This window comes from Dipteris shenzhenensis, chromosome 15 (genome assembly GCF_047967505.1).
Source record: "Dipteris shenzhenensis isolate YYH24624 ecotype China chromosome 15, Dip_SZ_1.0, whole genome shotgun sequence".
NCBI classification, from domain to species: domain Eukaryota; kingdom Viridiplantae; phylum Streptophyta; class Polypodiopsida; order Gleicheniales; family Dipteridaceae; genus Dipteris; species Dipteris shenzhenensis.
In genome coordinates, this window is record NC_141610.1 from 48814735 (window position 1) to 48822343 (window position 7609).

Below are 7609 nucleotides of genomic sequence, written 5' to 3' on the forward strand. Positions count from 1 at the left end.
GCCCTGTTGAAGCTTCACTTTTAACCATGAGTTAGAGCAACCATGAATTCGATGATACAATTCTATACTAATTTTAAAATGTAATCTGCACTCATCCCAAATTTTTAACATTAAAGAAGGCCATTCTGCCGATATAGACATATAAAGTTCTTCTTGTAGTGCAGCATCTCTCTTGATCAGCATAGCTCATCCTTCAATATCAAGAATCATGGCATCAATCTTTGTTTTAGCTATGACTACTCTACCTTTGACCAATTTGATCATCACTCAATCCATGCAAGCATATTACAATATGTTGCTGCTCATTCCACTTGCTAGGGCCCTCTTGAAAATATTTTTTCCCTTGTTCCCATCCTCTCAACTTACAATGTGCAGCCTTAGCAAACCACCTCTATTCGAGCTCTATCATTGCATCTCAAATTCATGATTTGCAATGCATCATCACCATAAAAGCTTGCTTGCACATATATAGAAGCACGACAACTTACCTTTAGAAAGCGCAATAAAAGCATAGGAGTGGAGATAGATATGGCAAAGTTTAAATATAAATTATCTTGAAAATAGACAAGTCCATGCAAGAGAAAATAGTTATGTGCCAAAAGAAGGGAGATCCATGTGTTGGTGGGTCTACAAAGGTGCTAGTAGGGTCCATTCAAGAGAAGGCCACAAAACAAAATACCTAGCATGTTAGTCTTATAAAGCAAAGGCTCTGGACATACAAAACAACATGCATGGCACGTTAGTCTTAAAAAACCATAAAGCAAATGATAGGGGCATGTAAAACCATAAAGTAAAGCATAGGGGGGCAAAAAGAAGGACAATAGCAAGAAAAGGACTCCAATAATAAAACAAAGCTTAAAAAATAGGAAAGTTGTCATTCCTTCTCTACCTTCAATAATAATGCAAACAAGCAAATCACTGCTATAATAAAGCAAGCAAAGCACTCCAATAATAAATCAATGTTTAAAAATAGGAAAGCCCTCATGGGGTTGTCATACATGATACCTTCTTTGCATTCAATAATAAAGCAAGAAAGCAAGCAAATCTTAAAAAGAGGAAAGGTCTCATGGGGTTCTGGTTCCTTTGTTTTTTGTTACTTCCTACTTTCGTCTTGTCCCTAATCCATCATTTTTCCTTCCATTCCTTCTCTATTAGCTACATCGTAAGAACAAGAAGACATGGAAGGGAGTTAAAATGGACCAAAGAGCTGGGTGCAAGACATTGCTATTTTCAAGGTGTACAATTTTAAAAAGGCTCGATGAAAATATTATTTAAATTAAAGAAGTTGCACGAACCTATCCCAGTCCCTTGAAACCATTTCTACTCACTCATCATAACTGTCTCTATTAGCTCATCTCTCTCTCTCTCTCTCTCTCTCTCTTTCTCTCTCTCTCATCATATGCCTTAAGAAGGAAGTATCGCAAATCGAATGGGATGGCACAAAAACACAAATCTATAGCAAAGGGAAGGTAGCAAGAATCGAAATTCTCATTTAAGCACATAAGTTTAAGGGGAAAGATTTGGATATTTGAGGAGCTCACTCCGCTCCATCTCAAACAAAGAAACAGTGAACTCACCAAGGTACAAGAAGCACGCAAATGGGTAGTTTATCGAGATAGGCACGCATTGATTAGGGACTTTAAATCCAAACCCAAAGACTCTCAGTCTTAAACTGATGTTATAAAGACCACTTTATGATAGTGTTAGAATGTAGCTACACTCTATAATAACTCGGGACGAGTTGGCCTTGTCCACTCCCTCAATTCTCTGGCTATCCAGATGTAGGAAGTCATTTTTTGGTGCTGGTACTTTGTCTCATAGACCCGTGTCACTGAGGTCTTCTACAGACATTAATAAATCTCTCTCTCTCTCTCTCTCTCTCTCTCTCTCTCTCTCTCTCTCTCTCTCTCTCTCTCTCGTAGAAGGATGTGTGTGGATTTTGATGGAAATGACCATAGCAAAGGCTCCAAAACATCTCCAAGGGTTGCTTTGCCAAGTACATATAATAGCCAGAAGATTCACAAATCTAGACCAAAACCATGTGAATCCTAATTAGAACCACAAATACTAAATGCAAAGAAGGGACAAATGGATAGTAGAACCTATGGTGGCACCTTTTGAAGCGGATGCCACCATGTAGACAGTTGGTGTAATGTGTTGGGCCAATCATACCATTTGACTATTTCTAAACATCCACTTCAAAAATGGGGATCACAAACGAATTGGCATCCAAGAATTCATGCTCCACATCATCATCTAATTTTTTCCCCATCATTAGGGGAGAAATGGGGTCTCAAAAGGGCCTCCAATTAGTGTTTCCTAATCTCAAGGGATTAGAGAGGGATTTGAGTTCTACCAATGAGAGTGCTCCTTTGTGCGGGGCAATGGTATGTTGAGGTGGCATGTTGCATTTACTATGCTTAGGTCATAGGTGGTTTCAATTTGAAAAAGGTGGGTTCAGTTTAAAAAAAAGGAAAGGAATACCATGGTTTTGGGGAAGAAAGCCACCAAACGTGGAGGAGCACCATGTTCTGCCATGTGTCCCAAAATTCAAAATGTGGCAAGGCGGTGCATTTAAGGCATGTCCAAAAAGTTAACAAGGGAGGGATGCAAGTGGGGTTGTCAAGTGGACTGCAAGTACAGTCACAGGGGCAGAGCAAGTCGCCAACATGCGTGGGCTTGACACGTGGCCCACAGCCGCCACCTTGAGTCTGTACCCACCAAGCTCACATGGAAGAAACCTCCTCTCACACCATGCATGTGGGGGGGTGGCATTTATTTGGAGAGACCCCCTCTTTTGGCTATAAAAGAAGGGGGCTATTTCTTGATGTGACACACTCATCCTTGTATAGCCACCATGCTAGTATTTTGATTTTCCCATCCTTCCTTTCAAATAAAGCATGACTCTCTTCCCTTGATGTCCCATCTCTACATCCCCCCTCCCATAATGTACATGCTCCTCTTCCCCCTCTCACTTCCCCCTTGTGCCATAGTCCCCTTCTTCATCCCCACCCCTCTTAATTCCTTTTCCTTTTCCATGTTAACGCTTCTCCCCTCACATTCCCTTTCCCCCATGGCTCCGAGAAAGTACTAGCTACTATGAGAGAAAGAAGATCCGTAGAGATAGTAGGTGCTACACTCTCTTGATAGGGTGTTGTATCGCCAAGGTATGGATGGGGTACTAAGACGGGCTATTGATGCAGATGAAGCACCTAATGTATTGAAGCATTACCATGATGGATTTTGAGGAGGCCTATGCCAGTGACTATACAGCTAAGAAGATTTTACATGCTGGGTACTATTGCCACTGCCCATGACCAAACTCTCCAATCCTATGTGGACTCCATAACCTACCCTTTCCAACCCTTGTGTGGGCAACCGAGCTTCGTTTCCCGGTGATGGCACCCTTCAAATCTACCAATCACCTATGTTTTAAGGGTCTCACAAATTACAAAACCATCATTGGGCAACTATTTTGTGGTGTATAAAAGGTGTCAATGGGTGGGCACTATTAACAAGAAAAGAAATCAAAGCATGAGGATAGACCCTAGACATGGCGACGCAAGTAGGAATAGATAGTTTTTTGGGTTTTTATGTTGTAAGGAGAATCAACATTTGGGCAACTCTAAGTAACACATTTAGTAAAGCTACTATAAGGAGTGTAAGGGAGAAGAGAGTGGCCTCATTCCATCACTTTCTGCAATAAGAGGTTTTGATTAAGCTACTACATCCTTCATTTCTTGCGCATTTGCGTAGTAGATGAATAGTTGCCCAATGCATCTAGTAGCGGCCCATCCCAACAATGCTCCTGTAAAATGGATGGTTTTGGATATCAACCAATTTTAGGTCAACACTTGTTAGGATAGAGTTGGTCAGATGCTAAAAATATGCACTCACTCTAAGGTTAGAGAAAACTCACTAACAAAATACATTCACACTATATGAATATGTGACGAGGTGTGAACCTTTGTGGTTACCAACTCTCTAGCCTATTTTTTAAGCATGTATCTTTTGGAGAATGTATCGCATGTATCTTGGAAGAAATGGATAATATTTTAGCTTGTGTATGTCTATCGCTAGGAATGCTATCCTTTTCTCTCTCATCATCTTTTAGGTTGTTGTGCTCACTCTAAAATGAGTGCAACCTCTTGTGGTTAGGATGGAGCCACAGGTTGATGTTTATGGTTGCTAAAAAGGTTTTTATTGGTTCATGATACTTGAATGTTTATGGTTGCTAAAAAGGCTTTTATTGGTTCATGATACTTGCAACATCCTTAACATAAATTTTTTTCTAGTTGGTCTCCTGTAGGTTTGATTCTCTTCTCTCCCAAGTGGTTTTTGAATGAAATGATGCAGCATGATATTTTATACTATTGTTTTGCATTGGTAATATTCTAGGTTATTTGCTCCGACTGATGATTATTGGGTCCATTTTAAGGAAGTAGTGCAACCGTGGTGGAAAAACTTGGCAGTCCTTTGACCTTTGGGCTTCTATCAAATCCCAAGAACATCAAATCCAATTGCAAGCTCAATATTGTACACACCCTTGAGGATGTAGATCCAACCTATAAACCATGGATAGAAAAAACCTATGCAAAGTTTTGGTCCCATCATCCTCATACTATCCATCATGTGAGAGATCCAAGTAGATCACCATAAGGGGAGTTTAAAGCCAAGAACAAAAGGGAACAAAGTAAGAAATCTAGTTTAAAAGTCTCAAATATGTGATAATAGAATGGCAAAGTTAATTATCAATAAAGACAATAGATAAGTAACAAAGTGGCAAGATTGTTTTTGATAGAGACATTCGGGATGGATACTTTTACTAAAATGGACGTATTCAATCATTTTTGTTCTTATCCATCCCTCAAACATTTGCAAGATAAAAGAGGAAAGAGTAAATCTCAAGTCTATGTTTGACATGGTGAGACCAACCAAAGTCTTCAGATGATCTGTTTGTCAAACGGACCAGCATAATATCAAGTGAAGGTTCAAGTGAGCTATATGATAAGTTCATTGTGATGTGCTTTATGTGCTGAGACCTGCCATGAATCTATTTTCAAAGATCCAATGTGTTGATCAAAAGATCAAAACGCTCTTTTATGACAAGAAGGTGCTCTTGTTCACTAGGAAAGCTCTCATTGGACATGGGTTGAGAGATGGAAGTTTTTCTAAGTTGGAAGTCGCAAAACCTAATCAAAGAGTATGCACGGTTGCTCACACAGATTCTCCGTTATGGCAACAAAGGTATGGGCATCTCAATTTGAAATCCATGCAGTTGCTTGAACGCAAGGACATGGTGAAAGGACTCCCCTCAATCAAAGAGGGTGATTTGTGTGAAGGATTCCTTTATGTTTTGTTTTGAGAGCCAGCTTTGTTGTGTGAGGTGCTTACACCCACCAAACATCTCATGGAGAACCCTTTTCCCCCGCCTTATTTATTCGGTGCCACCTCAAGTGTGGACCCTCTTCAAAAATTAAAAACCATAGAGCAAAGAAGATACCAGGGCCCTGATGAACCCAGGCATGCGGGACTTGCCTTCGACCCCCAAGCCTCCAGCTCACCACCCTAAAACTCCATAAACCGGCAGGTGCTCAGACTAGAGCTACCATACCCATACCGGGCGTCCGCTCAAAAAAACAATTCCTTTATGGGAAACAACATAGGGAAGCATTTCCCAAGGGTTAGGCCAAAAGAGCCAAGAGGCCATTAGAGTTAGTGTATACTGATATTTCAAGGTGCATGCCATCACTTGGTGGTAGCAAATATTTTGTCCCATTTATTGACGACTATACAAGGAAAATATTTGTCTACACCATGAAGAAAGGTCTCAACAACGTTCAAAGTTTAAAGAGTTCAAGACTGGCAAAAGATGAAATGGGTTGTCGAATCAAATGGGGGAGAATATACCTCCAAAGAGTTTACTAGATCTTGCAAGAAATGGGCAATACGTAGAGAGTTTTCCTTGCCTAAACACAACCACAAAATGGAGTGGTGGAAAGGAAGAACCTCACCATTGTTGAGTGCCCAAGAAGCATGATCCAAACAAAGGACATGCCTGACAAGTTTTGGGCAAAAGTGATTTACACAGTGGTTTATTTGTTAAGCCAGTCCCCTACAAATGTTTTACATGATATGACACCTGAGGAAGCATGCAGTGGACATAATCCAAATATCCAACATCTCAAAGTATTTGGATCAACTTCCTATGCTCATGTGTCAAAGAACAGGAGATGCAAGTTTGATGCCAAGAGTGACAAATGCATTTTTCGTTGGGTATGCAGAGGAACACAAAGCTTACAAGCTATATAATCTTGCCACACACAAAATGCTTGCTTCCTGTGATGTGATGTCTGATGAGAAGGTAAAGCAAGCTAGTTGCCATCATGGTTATGCAGAAACAAATGGAACAGCAAAAAATCAAATGGTTGACAACGCTAGAGATGCCGATTTACAGACATTAATGGAAATGTTTGATGACATGCTACCTTGCATGAGTAGGAGCAATCCATGGAATGGGGGAGTATCTCCTAGATCTTCTACAACATTATCTCCTCCAAGGTTCTCATAAACCCCAACACACGAATGTGAGCATATGCCCAAATTGAAAAATATACAGAGACCCAACTCTTCACTTTAACCTTCTAAAAACCCAAAAGTTTCTTTTGAAACGTTCTTAATTGAAGAGGGAGTTATCAACTCAAGGAAAAAAAAGAGGCTACAAGTACTTGAACACCCTAAGTGTTGGCTAAATTTTTGAATCAAGCTCAAGCAAAATATTATTCCACTTAGTAGACCAAAAACCTTGCACCTCAAGGGTGTGTACCAAGTAATGACCTACTTTAAGGAGACCAATTTGCAAACATGCAAAGTCAAACTTACAAGCATTGCCTCCAATGATGGGGGAGTGTTGAAGTATAGGGTCATTGCGATGGTTGATATATGGTTCGATATATGTTCATATGTTGTATGTATGGGTAGATTGATAGGTGTATAGAATTCTCTAGAGGGATACTAAGTCCCTTTGTGAATAATCCTTATGGATCCACTTGGGTTGTGTATATCTTGTATCATCTTTCTCTTTTTGGTTTATGTGAGTACATTTTGTATAGCCAACTTGTGTTACCTCTCTCATCCTCTTTGATGTGTGCTCAAAGATGTATCTAGATAGATAGATGTATATCTATACATATACGTACACGTACATAAATATACATGTACATAGACATGCATTCTTAAATATTGGCAAATGTGAATAAGTAAAAAATTTTCCCAAGAGAATGTGAAAATAAGTACTTTTTCCATAGACTATTTTTTGGTGATGCACACATATATATATATATATATATGTATCCCCATTCTCAGGGCACTTCCTTGCTATCACTTTTGATCTTGAAAGCCTCGTATATGCTTTTTTTTTAATCTTGTCTAATCTAGCACCTTGTCTATTGCCAAGTTGAAATATATGTGTGAACACATGCATGTGTGTGCACGTGCGCACATGCCCTCGTAAGTACATCCCTACATTACCACTCGCAAGCATGTGCATGTGCCCTTACAAGAGGTTATATACATGTTGCCTACATGCATGCAAAGAATGCAATTGTCT